The following is a 14,518-nucleotide window of genomic DNA, read 5'->3' as shown; positions in this document are numbered from 1 at the left end:
CACCCATTTGTGTACTCATAGGCAAAACCATACTTTCAGTTTGCATTTGTTAGACTGGGACAGCAGGTTAGATAAACTGGGACCAGTACATAGTATGCAGATTTACATCACAATTTGGCACAGTGCATTATTTAACATCAAAATGAAAAAAAGCTCCCCTATGACATTATGCTAATGAAGTGATGTGATTTTGATCACGTGGTTTCTCTGCAAGGGATTAGTAACAATAGTTTAGATTTTCTCTCGTCAGACCAAGGTCAGACCAAGAAATAAATGCGTTAGGATTACGCTGTCCCACTCTTTCTGAATTCCCCCTTTATGTCAAGCCAAAGCTCTCTACCATGTCAGCCCGCTCTTAATTTCTATTCAGTTCGACACTCCATAAATTGTGTGAGAACTGCGCATAAGTTAATCAAGATGAAAGTTGGGCTGTGTTGGGATAATAAATTGAGAGATCTGTCATTCATTCAGTGATTGATTTGTTCAAGAGAGATCTCAAGATGCGTTAGTGCTGAACATGGTCCTTTAGGGATTTATTCAATCAGATCCTTTTTAGCCGACGTCCACATAGCAGTCGTTTTGGCAGTTGTTTTGGCAAGTTGTTTTGGCAGTGTTGGAGGTGAAACTAAATTAGAGATGTCAAGTCCACAAGCGGCTCAATTTGAGCGTAATTATTTCTATATAACACACTTTCTCATTCTGGACTTCTAACGCAAGTGGAACTGGTGTGGTTTCTTGACAAGTGATCGCAAGAACAGCTGCTCAGCGATTTTTTACGGATCCAATGCAGTTACACCTCTGACACTGCCCCCCAAATAATCTGCTATGTGGCTGTCTGCTATCCCCAGTTATTCTTGATCTAATTAATGCAAAGCAGCAACTTTAATGTCTCCCAGAATGGACAAACCAAGTATAAATAACATGCTGGTGTGTGTATAGTTCCTCTTGGGGGGAGTGTATACACCCCCAAAAAAGATGACTTCTTAACATTGGCATGTAAGAGACATAGAGCTAATAAGAGGCGGTATGGATGTCAAATTTTAGGGCAGCGTAGAAGCATTCAGAAATACGGGAACCAGTGACAGACAGGTGAGGATACCCACTATACCCAATCAGTAATGATGCACCAATTACCTGTAAATACCTAACAGGTTCTAATTACCTGTAAAAACCTAACAGGTAACAATTTTATTGGTCACATACACATGTTTATAAGATGTTATTGCGAGTGTAGCGAAATGCTTGTGTTTCGAGCTCCAAAGGTGCAGTAATATGTAACAATACACACAAATCTAAAAGTAAAAGAATGGAATTAAGAAATACATAACTTATTTCCGGCTGTATGTAATAACACAAAACAAATCCTGGGCTAATAATGTAAGAAATAACACACCAAATAAAAAAATATGGCAAAGTTGCTTAGGAGCTAGAAGCAAAGCTGCCGGCACCAACTTGTCATCTTCATGTGACTGGCGTAGATTGCCTATGCTTTGTGTTTTGATCAGCGAACAGATGACCAGACGATCAAGATTTCTGATAATGGAAATTCATTCCATTAAAAAAAATGCTATGCTGCCCTTTTACGTCAACTCCTCTTCCACATGGATACAGTAAAACGAGCCCAATATAACAATAATCTTGTTTCACATACTGTAAGTTAATATTATAAGGTAAATGCAATGGACAGTCTGAAATAGAATTGTACAGCATAGCCCAGTGTTTCACTACCCTAGTCCTTGAAACACCCCTAACAGTACACATTTTTATTGTAACCTTGAACAAGCAAACATGATTCAACTTGTCAACTAATCATCAAGCCCTCAATGAGTATGGGCATAAGCCTGACAACTTTCTCAATGATAGCCAGGCATTATGCACAGTGATGTGATGTGTACTTATGAACAACTAACAGTCAGTCCAATTTCGTCAAAATATCTTAAACAAACAAAAACACATGCCATTCCTGATAATGGCAAGATGTCGCCGAAAGAGATGCCTTGCTTCAAGTCCTAAACTATGCAGTATTTTGTTTTTTTTAGTTATTATTTCTTACATTGTTAGCCCAAAAAATCTTAATTGTTGTTACATACATCCGGGAAGAACTATTGGATATAAGAACAACATCAACTTACCAACATTATGACTAGGAATACAACTTTCCCAAAGCGGATCCTTTGTTCGGACCACCACCCAGGACAACGGATCTAATCCCAGAGGTCGACCCAAAACAAAGTCTCCGCAGAAGAGGGAGACGGAGCGGCCTCCTGGTCAGGATTCAAAGGCGATAACACGAAATTAGGGCAAGGGTTGCCTTCCAGAGAGACATCAGAGATTGTAACATTCTCTGTTTCACGGAAACATGGCTCTCTCGGCACATGTTGTCAAAGTCGGTACAGCCACCAGGTTTCTTCATGCATCGCCCCGACAGAAATAAACATCTCTCTGGGAATAAGAAGGGTGGGGGTGTATGCTTCATGATTACAACATACAGGAAACTCAAGTCCTTCTGTTCACCTGACCTAGAATTCCTTACAATTAAATGCCGACTATACTATCTCCCAAGAGAATTCTTGTCAGTGATCACCACAACTGTGTATATACCCACTCAAGGAACTTCACAGCCTCAGAGAATAGCGTTGATCTACACGCCGACTTGGTGAGTGAGTTGTACTGTGACTATTAAAACCTACTCTAACCACAAACCATGGATGGATGGCGTTATTCACACAAAACTGAAATTGTGATTTAACCATGGAAAGAGGACTGGGAATATTGCCGAATTTAAACAGTGTAATTATTCCCTCTACAAGGCAATCAAACAAGCGAAAAGTCAGTAAAGAGACTAAGTGGAGTCGCAATTCAACGGCTCAGACACAAGATGTATGTGGCAGGGTCTGTAGGCAATTATGGACTACAAAAAGAAAACCAGCAACGTCACGGACACAACGTATTGCTTCCAGACAAACTAAACACCTTCTTTGCCCGCTTTGAGGATAATACAGTGCCGCTAACAAGGACTGCACCCCCCTCCTTATCCGTGGCCAACGTGAGTAAGACATTTAAACGTGTTAACCCTCGCAAGGCTGCTGGCCCAGACGGGATCCCTAGCGGCGTCCTCAGCGCATGCTCAGACCAGCTGGCTGGAATGTTTACCGACATCTTCAGTCACTCCCTGTCTCAGTCTGCTGTCCCCATATGATTCAAAATGGCCACCATTGTTCCTGTACCCAAGAAGGCAAAGGTAACTGAACTAAATGACTATCGCCCCGTAGCACTCACTTCTGTCATCATGAAGTGCTTTGAGAGACTAGTCAAGGATCATATCACCTCCACCTTACCGACCACCCTAGATCCACTTCAGTTTGCATACCGCCCCAACAGGTCCACAGACGATGCAATCTCCATCACACTGCACACTGCCCTATCCCTTTTGGACAAGAGGAATACCTATGTAGGAATGCTGTTCATTGACTACAGCTCAGCATTCAACACCATAGTACCATACAAGCTCATCATTAATCTGGAGGCCCTGGGTCTCAACCCCACCCTGTGCAATTGGGTCCTGGACTTTCTGACGGGCCGCCCCAAGGTGGTGAAGGTAGGAAACAACATCACCACAAGGTTGTGTGCTCAGCCCCCTCCTGCACTCTGTTCTCCCATGACTGCGTGGCCATGCATGCTTCCAACTCAATCATCAAGTTGCAGATGACACAACAGTAGTAGGCTTGATTACCAACAACGACGAGACAGCCTACAGCGAGGAGGTGAGGGCACCCGGCGCATGGTGTCAGGAAAATAACCTTTCGCGTCAACAAAACAAAGGGGATGATTGTGGACTTCAGGAAACAGCAGAGGGAACACCCCCCTATCCATATTCAATGGACAGTAGTGGAGAAGGTGGAACGTTTTAAGTTCCTCGGTGTACACATCACAGACAAACTGAAATGGTCCAACCACACAGATAGTGTGGTGAAGAAGGCGCGGCAGAGCCTCTTGAATCTCAGGAGGCTAAAGAAATGTGGCTTGTCACCTAAAAACTTGACAAGCTTTTACATACAGCCAGACAAGATGCTCTAAATTGTGCGTATCACCACCTGGTAAGACAACTACACCGCCCTCAACCCCAAGGCTCTTCAGAGGGTGGTGAGGTTGCATAATGTATCACCAGGGAGAAACTACCAGCCCTCCAGGACACCTACAGCACCCGATGTCACAGGAAGGCCAAAAAGATCATCAAGGACAGCAACCACCCGAACCACTAACTGTTCACCCCGCTTCCATCCAGAAGGCGAGGTCAGTACAGATGTATCAAAACAAGACAAGGGAAAACAAGACAGCACAAATGGAAGGAGCAAGAACCGGCTGATACCCCAATATACACTGGAAGGGGGAGAGGTTAGTGGAGGAGTGGTCGGAGCGAGTTCTGGGCCATCTCTGCCCAGGGCGCTCCTCGTCCCCTGCCTTAGATGTATGAGACGTTCACCTGCCACTCTACCCTCAGGCGGGTGGTCGAAGACTGCCCAGAAGCCGCGGGTGAAATCTTCGAAGTGGTCCAGCTCCGTATCTCCTTCCTCCTACACGCCAGGGCTCTCCCTGAGAGGCATGAGACGAGGGCGGACACACTCTCTTGGTCCGAAGGCGCCGGGTGGACGATTGCTAGTTAGAGCTACAGTTGTAATAGGAAGCCCTGACATCGTGCAACCGTCCCATCATACTCCATAGGGAGGGCCAGACGAATACCCCTGGACCGGGTGAAAGAGGGAGAGAGTAGTGGAGTCCTTGGTTGCTCTGGCGGAGGCGCTGGAGGACCTGCCTTTCTCTCCCAGCGATCCATAGTCTTTAGGACGTGATCCATGGTGGCGCCGAGATGATGGAGCATCGCCGCTTGCTCCTGGATGCGCTCCTCGACCCTAATAACAAGGGTACCTGCTCCTGCTGACTCCATGACGATTGCGGTGCGTGATTCTGTCAGGCGGTGGGTGTAGCTGGTGCATGAAGTCAGGCGCAGGAGAGCAGAGATAAGTGAACAACGCACTTTAATAAAGGCAAAAGCACAAAGTAACAAACCCAATGTGCGAACAAAATAATGGTTACCACTAAACACGGGTAAAACAGCACCCGGGAATAAACCAGCTGGAAACATACCGACCTAACAATAAACAATCATGCACAAAGACATGGGGGAAAAAGAGGGCGAAATACACAACACATAATGAGGGGAATGAAACCAGGTGTGTGGGAAAACCAGACAACACAAATGGAAAATTTAAAATGGATCAGCGATGGCTAGAAGACCGGCGACGTCGACCGCCGAACACCGCCCGAACAAGGAGAGGCATCAACTTTGGCAGAAGTTGTGATACCGAGAGACTGAAAAACAGCTTTTATCTCAATGCCATCAGACTGCTAAACTGCAATCACTAACTCAGAGAGGATGCTGCCTACATAGAAACTCACTAGTCACTTTAAACAATGCCACTTTAATGATGTTGACATATCTTACTCATCTCATATGTATATACTGTGTCTTATACCATATATTGCATCTTGCCTATTCTGCTCGGCCATCACTCATCCATATATTTATACAGTATGTACATGTTCTTATTCCATCCCTTTAGATTTGTGTTTTAGGTAGTTGTTGGGGAATTGTTAGATTACTTGTTAGATATTACTGCCCTGTTGGAGCTAGAAAAAAAAGGATTTCGCTACACTTGCATTAACATCTGCTAACCATGTGTCTGTGACCAATAACATATGATTTGATTTGTTTTGAATGACAGGAAAGACAGGAAAGATTTCCAGAAACAAAATGTTGTGCTGCCCTTATGCACTAACTCCTATACAAGTTAACAACGTAAGAGGTCATGTAGCCCAATGATGACACGTACAGAGAAAAGTACAGTAACTGGCTAGCATGTACAGCATTCACAAATCAACAGATACAAAGTTCATAAATGACTGGAATGCATACACATCACAATTTAATGGTGGGAGGCCATTATAATAAAGTCAGTGACCATATAAACTCATTATACTGTAAGTGTAACAAATAGGATTGATTATGATTTCATGGAACAATTTTACAGTAATTTATATATTCCACATGGATACAGTAGACAGGGAAGGGGTAAGGGGTCAGGATGTTGATGAGGGGGAATACAGAAGGAGAAGGAAATGTTTAACATTAAAAAGGACACTTACAACAACAAAGGGAATGTACAGCAATATCGGGCATGGAACTATTCACATGGTGTGTAATTATACAACATGAAATTCCACACTTGTTACAGTGGACAATCTTTTTAGGGAGAATAAGCATATTAACAAAAGTCTGTGAATTTGTAAGTCTTAGGTCAAAACATGGACAGCCATTTTGAACGAAAGGCTGAACACAAAAACTATGATTTTGAAAAGATTGTCATTTCCATTCTTACTTTAGAAAGGAAAAACAACCGATATGTATGTTACAAAGTCTGAAATAGACTTTCAAGTCTTAAAGATTTCTTGATCAAGCTCAGTGATCTGGCTCAATTCATCTTCCTCCAATGTCACTGCAGAATTAGGCACCAACATACTGTACATATATGGATGTTTCTATCTGGAGAAAGCTGGCATCACGATTTATGCCATTTTCTTAATCATCTCTTTTGGGACGATTGTCTTGGAGCAGCTTCTACATCTACCTGAGAAGGTACTTCTGCCGAATGCTTACATACAAGCCCTTAACCAACAATGCATTTTTAAGAAAATAGAGTTAAGAAAATATTTACTAAATATACTAAAGTAAAACATAAAATAAACATGAAATAAAATAACAATAACGAGGCTATATAGAGGGGGTACCGGTACTGAGTCAATGTGGGGGGGGGTACAGGTTAGTCGAGGTAATTTGTAAATGTAGGTAGGGGTAAGGTGACTATGCATAGATAATAAACAGTGAATAGCAGCTGTGTAAAAACAAAAGGGGGGGGCGTTGTCAATGCAAAATGTCCAGGTGTCCATTTTATTATTTGTTCAGCAGTCTTATGACATTGGGGTAGAATCTGTCAAGGAGCCTTTTGGACCTAGACTTGATGTTCCGGTACCGCTTGCCGTGTGGTAGCAGAGAGAACAGTCTATGACCAGGGTGATTTTTTTGGGGCCTTCTTCTGACACAGTGCTACAGAGCCAGATGAGGGTAACAGGTTTAGTCCAGACTGCTCATTATGGACAATCAGGGTGATGTTTGTTGATGTACAGTACTAGGACTCGTCGTTTTATTCCGGTCACATTTTCCTCTGTGTTTGGCCTGTGCAGCTCTGTGTGTTCCTGGGGTTCTCTCGATATGTCTTCAGACAGAGGGTGGTGTCTCTCTTAGAGGGAGTTTTCAAGCTATGTAATACGAGGGTTATACTGTAATGTTCATTTTATTTTAGTAAGACGTCCTTGGTCGGACCATCATTTGAATGTGGTGTGCTAGATAGCTAATACTAATGCTAGGCTAATTGTTTATAGCTTATTGGCTAATTATATTTCAGTAGCTGCATGCCCTCTCTTCAGTAAGCTATGTAGGCCTCCAGACAAATAGATGCAAAACACTCCCCACTTTACATGCTCAATGGAAGTACGATACGGTCAGTTTAAAATAAGTAAACTAGGTCACTAGTCACCTAAAAAACATGTCCCTGTTGACACTGTATGTAAAATAATCTCATCATCAAGACCTTGGGATGGTAAACTGAGAGAGCCATTATTCATTCCATGATTGAGTTATTCAAGAGAGATCTCCAGAAAGCAGATGTTGAAGATGGATGACTATGTCTTCGCAGCAATAAGTGGACCCATTTCTTTTTCTGCTATAGTACTGAACATTGTCTTCTCTTTTTGTCTCCTATGTCCTCCAAGTGTGCAGGGGGTGAACCTTCAGCAGCCTCTAAAAGTCCTCCTGGTTTCTATGGTGATTTTCAGTTTTTTACACCAAACAACGATAATGTTCTTTGTTTGTCAAGTTGCAATCACTCCTTTTGTCTATGGACTTTATTTGACCCTGAAGCAATTATTCTACTTCACCAATGTGGTCAACCTGTCTTCAGTGACCTGGCTAAGCATCCTCTACTACGTCAACATTGTGCCTAACAACGGACATCTTTTCATCTGGATAAAGAGACACATCAAGAACGTGGTGTACTTTGGTCTGGTTGCAGACAGGGGTATTGTCCTAACTGCAGGGGTATTGGACTATGTGTGTACACTCAGGCCAGAAGAACAACCCTTGAATTCATCGTCCTCTTTCAACGTCACTGCAGAACTAAGCAGTGATAGGGATGTATTTTTCTATCTGGGGAAAATATGCACTGTAATATATTCATTTCATCTCCTCATCTCTTTTGGGACTATGATTCTGTCTTGGAGCAGCACTTACATTTACCTGCGAAGGCACATGAAGAGGATGGAGGAGAGTAGCAGTCCTTTCTCCCAGCCCCAGTTTCAAAGCCAGATGAGGGTCACAGTAACAGGTTTAGTCCAGGCAGCGCTGTTTTTCCCCTACTGTCTGTTAATAATTACTCTGGTAGTTACGCACAGTCTGCCAGGTTATAATGACTTTGATCCCAATGATAACATCCAGACTACAGTTTCCTCGCTGTTTGGCCTGTGCAGCTCTGTGTGCCTGGGATTCTCTCAATCTGTTTTCAGACAGAGGGTGGTATCTCTCTTAGAAGGAGTTTTCAAGCAATGTAATAACCTTAATGGGTAAATGTTTTGTGCTCTATTTTAAGAATAGAATTTCCATTACTCTGAGGGGCTGTTTCCCGGACACTGTTTAAGTCTACTAGTAGATGAAAAAGCATGTTCAATGGAGTTTCTACAGGACTATGCCTTATCAGTGTCCGGGTAATTGGCACTAAATAGTACTTGAATGAACTTTCTTGGTAATTAATTGTGGTGACGGGTGCAAGTCACAGACGATTGTTTGTATTAGCATTAGAACTAGCCCAGACAAATAAGGTATGTTATTTTACAGAAGGCACTTCTGGTGATTTGTTTTCTAAACTTCAGGTTGAGTTGAAGTGTAACAACATGCCTCATGAATTTCATTTGATGTCAGGATTTACATGAACTATTAGAGTTTGTCTTTGGTAAATTAGTATGTAAATACTGTAAGTTAGGACTAAATTCCACCAGGTTTCAGTCATAAAGTTTGAATTTTTGAGAGACAAAGTGAGACAGAAACTGGGTCACTGTCCATCATCGGTCTTCTGGTGAACGTTTTCTATCTCCTCTTTATGTTGGCACCTGGGAAGGATGCAGAGAGAACTTTGCGTCAGCCCGTGAAACTCCTAATTTTCTTAGAAGTGGGATGCAGTTTGGTGCTTCGAATGTCTGAGCTTGTGATCCTCTTTGCGGCGCGGTACTACAACATTCTGGAATATTTGGTGAGGTTGGTCATGTTGGCTTGCGTGTCCTCATGAGTATGGCGTCTTCTACCATCGTCTTCTACCACACCAAGATCTTCCCAAACCAGCGACCACTCTCCGTCTGGGTGAGGAGGAACATCAATGCAGCTGTCTACGGTGGCCTTATTGTTGACACACTCTACCTTAGTACAAAATGTGTAATTGTTGTAGGTTATGAGTACGTCAAATCCACCCATGTAACATTGTTTTAGAACTAAGTTTTAAAGTACCTTCAGTTTTACCAAGATTGTGTTGGTCAAATGATTGTCGAATGGAATTAGGTGGATTGCCTATAAATGTAGAATTGTGTGAAATATTTAAAGTGTTTTCCATTAGGTTTGTTTTGTTTCAGGGTTTTAGTTGGTATTGTATGCATTCTATTACAGATTTAAAAAATAAGAAACACACTTATCGTACTCTGATAACATTTCTGTCTGAAGGCAGTTTTTGGTATTTAAAACGTGTCTGTCTTAATAACAATATTATGTGGATTGCATTGGTAGGATGTGTTATGTGGTGTAGGCCATACATCACAATAAGACTAAATCAATTGCACAACTGTGCACAACTGGACACTCTTTAGAAAATTAAATCCTGAAGACTGACATGCCTATTTCTACATCTGTTATACCACCAACTGTTGCTGTACAAATACACAGTCTATACGTTTATATAAATGGAACTTTTTTTAGCGCACACACACACACACGCTGAGATTCTGATTAATTAGCTATGGTTCACATAGCATCTCCCATTAATTTTAGCAAGGTTTGCATGGAGTTGCTTAACACATATCTACATGTACAGTGGGGCAAAAAAGTATTTAGTCAGCCACCAATTGTGCAAGTTCTCCCACTTAAAAAGATGAGAGAGGCCTGTAATTTTCATCTATGACAGACAGACTTCAACTATGACAGACAGAATGAGGAAAAGAAATCCAGAAAATCACATTGTAGGATTTTTAATGAATTTATTTGCAAATTATGGTGGAAAATAAGTATTTGGTCAATAACAAAAGTTTATCTCAATTCTTATATACCCTTTGTTGGCAAAGACAGAGGTCAAACGTTTTCTGTAAGTCTTCACAAGGTTTTCACACACTGTTGCTGGTATTTTGGCCCATTCCTCCATGCAGATCTCCTCTAGAGCAGTGATGTTTTGGGGCTGTTGCTGGGCAACACAGACTTTCAACCCCCTCCAAAGATTTTTTATGGGTTGAGATCTGGAGACTGGCTAGGCCACTCCAGGACCTTGAAATGCTTCTTACGAAGCCACTCCTTCGTTGCCCGAGCGGTGTGTTTGGGATCATTGTCATGCTGATAGACCCAGTCACATTTCATCTTCAATGCCCTTGCTAATGGAAGGAGGTTTTCACTCAAAATCTCACGATACATGGCCCCATTCATTCTTTCCTTTACACGGATCATTCGTACTGGTCCCTTTGCAGAAAAACAGCCCCAAAGCATGATGCTTCCACCCCCATGCTTCACAGCAGGTATGGTGTACTTTGGATGCAACTCAGCATTCTTTGCCCTCCAAACACGACGAGTTGAGTTTTTACCAAAAAGTTATATTTTGGTTTCATCTGACCTTATGACATTCTCCCAATCTTCTTCTGGATCATCCAACTGCTCTCTAGCGAACTTCAGACTGGCCTGGACATGTACTGTACTAGCAGGGGGACACGTCTGGCACTGCAGGATTTGAGTCCCTGGCGGCGTAGTGTGTTACTGATGGTAGGCTTTGTTACTTTGGTCCCAGCTCTCTGCAGGTCATTCACTAGGTCCCCCTGTGTGGTTCTGGGATTTTTGCTCACCGTTCTTGTGATCATTTTGTCCCCACGGGGTGAGATCTTGCATGGAGCCCCAGATTGAGGGAGATTATCAGTGGTCTTTTATGTCTTCCATTTCCTAATAATTGTTCCCACAGTTGATTTCTTCAAACCAAGCTGCTTACCTATTGCAGATTCAGTCTTCCCAGCCTGGTGCAGGTCTACAATTTTGTTTCTGGTGTCCTTTGACAGCTCTTTGGTCTTGGCCATAGTGGAGTTTGGAGTGTGACTGTTTGAGGTTGTGGACAGTTGTCTTTTATACTGATAACAAGTTCAAACATGTGCCATTAATACAGGTAACGAGTGGAGGACAGAGGAGCCTCTTAAAGAAGAAGTTACAGGTCTGTGAGAGCCAGAAATCTTGCTTGTTTTAGGTGACCAAATACTTATTTTCCACCAAAATCTGCAAATAAATTCATAAAAAATCCTACGATGTGATTTTCTGGATTTTTTTTCTCATTTTGTCTGTCATAGTTGAAGTGTACCTATGATGAGAATTACAGGCCTCTCCCATCTTTTTAAGTGGGAGAACTTGCACAATTGGTGGCTATCTAAATACTTTTTTGCCCCACTGTATTTCACATATGGGGCATCAGGTAGTCTCGTGGTTAGAGTGTTGGGCCAGTAACAAAAAGATTGCTGGATCGAATCTCCTAGCTGACAAGGTCAAAATCTGTCGTTCTTCCCCTGAACAAGGCAGTTAACCCACTGTTCCCCGGTAGGCCGTCATTGTAAATAATAATTCTTAAATGACTTGCCTAGTTTTTTAAATAAAGGTTAAATTAAAATGATATTTATAAGGTTGACGTAGTCTAATATATATACCCATTATATATGTAATTGGATTATGTTTTGAGCTCTGACAGAAATGCTGTGTGGTTTCACTGTTATCGTTGGTGTGACCTTAACATATCCAGGGCATGTTTGAGTCTGCACTTAAAGAAATGGAAAGTTTTACATAATACGTTAGCACACACCACAATTATTTAAATAATAGATTTAACGTTTTCTAACACAATTAAACATAGTCAGGAAATTACACTGTAGGAAAAGTGTTGAGACCATCAAATATATTCAAACCGCAGCCTCTAAATTGAAAAATGTAGCACTTTCTGAGAGGGATTAGAAAAGCACTCCACACACTGTGGTCGCAGCATAACATGAGAAAGACGTATTTGAGATAAGAAATAAAAAATATTGCCTCATGGAAAGCAGCAGAAGAGTCTCAGGCAGAAATAACAGATTGTAATGTATGTCATAAAGTGTGGCACAATTATGTCATCTGATTGGTGTTTGTACACATATAGTATGGAACCTTTATTTAACTAGGCAAATCAGTTAAGAACAAATTCTTATTTACAATGACGGCCTACACCGGCCAAACCCGGACGACGCTGGGTCAATTGTGCGCCGCCCTATGGGACTCCCAATCACGTCCGGTTGTGATACAGCCTGGAATCGAATTGGGGTGTCTGTTGTGACGCCTCAATCACTAAGATGCAGTGTCTTAGACCGCTGCACCACTCAGGATTCCATATAATGACTCTTAACTACAAATATCCTTTCGTTAATTTACAATTCATGTAACTAATATATTCAGCGTTGTAGATGGGTGAGAAACATGTAATTAAATACCTTCAGGTATTCAGGTGTGAGTGAGTGAGTGAGTGAGTGAGTGAGTGAGTGAGTGAGTGAGTGAGTGAGTGAGTGAGTGAGTGAGAGAGAGAGAGGCAGGCAGGCAGGCAGGCAGGCAGGCAGGCAGGCACGCACGCACAAATACACATGGTGTGACAACATTTTTATGCCATCAACTCCATCGCCATGATTGTAGTAATTACAACTATAGCCATACTATCAATGACAATTGTGCGTGCGTCCGTGTGTAATCCTCTGAGATAGCCAATCAGAGGTCTGTCTGGGCCTGCCTGTCCATGGTAATGTAGCACTTGTTGTTTTCAGTCATTGCAATAAGCAAGCATCCATCTAATGCATGTGGAGACTGCACTAATGCTACAGATGAGGCCAAATTATGACAAAAAAGCATTAGGACTTCTATACAAAACATGCTACAACAGGCTATAACAACTACCAAATTGTCCGACAGAAAGGTATAAATCCATAGTCAGAACTGCATCTGATATATTTACAATAATGAAATTGAATAACACGAAGGAGTGCCTGCAGCAGACTATCAAGTGGCAATGAAAAGGCGAGCCGTGCAAATAGATGCTCCTTTTAGTACCCTCTGTAAATAGAGCTATATGGTGTTTTATGCATATACTAACTTTCACCAAATGTGTGACCAAATGAAAAGGGGACAGCCATTTCAATCTGTAATGTACAGGGTAGGCTACAGGGCAGCTATATGTCAGGGGTACCAGCTGCTTCTCTGGTTCATGGGTCTAATTGTTTTGGGTGTTTTAAAATCGCATCTGATTAAAGTTGGAAGACATTAAAGCAGGGAAGATTGCAGGGCTATTCATCAAGTTGAAGTTCAGCCTCATTGCATTGTTTATCATTTTCAACAGGTTCATTTGACTTGAATAAAAAAGGCTTTTACTAGGGATGGGAAGAGGCTCAGCAATATTGAAGTGGGAAAGTAATTATACCTTGGGTCATAATTTCATATTCTGTCGTTGTCAGACATGCATATAAATGTACTTATAGAGGCCAAGAATGGAAAGAGATGGTTCATGTTTATGTATGAGGGAGAGGGACAAAGAGAGGGAGGGAGAGGGAGAAAGAGAGAGAGAGAGAGGGAGAAAGAGAGGGAGAGGGAGAGGGAGAAAGAGGGGGAGAGAGGAGAGAAAGAATGATAAAGAAAGAGAGGGAAATGAAGAGACTGAAGCTTTCATTAGGCTTTCAATAGTCTAATCAAAACTTTGTGACCAATTTTGTGTGTCATCTTTGTAATAATATTACTCAAATGGTTGCCAAGCGACGTGTGACAGTTGATAATTATAGTGGCCTTACATGCTAGTCCATACATGCTAGTGTATACATGCTAGGCCATACATACTAGTCCATACATGCTAGGCCATACATGCTAGGCCATACATGCTAGTCCATACATGCTAGTGTATACATGCTAGGCCATACATGCCAGTCCATACATGCTAGTCCATACATGCTAGTCCATACATGCTAGGGCATACATGCTAGTCCATACATGCTAGTCCATACATGCTAGTCCATACATGCTAGGCCATACATGCCAGTCCATACAGTATAAACTAGACCAAACATGCTA

Source organism: Oncorhynchus clarkii, chromosome 22, assembly GCF_045791955.1.
Source record: "Oncorhynchus clarkii lewisi isolate Uvic-CL-2024 chromosome 22, UVic_Ocla_1.0, whole genome shotgun sequence".
Taxonomy (NCBI): Eukaryota; Metazoa; Chordata; class Actinopteri; order Salmoniformes; family Salmonidae; genus Oncorhynchus; species Oncorhynchus clarkii.
The sequence above is the reverse complement of the archived record's forward strand: the minus strand, read 5'-3'. Positions refer to the sequence as shown.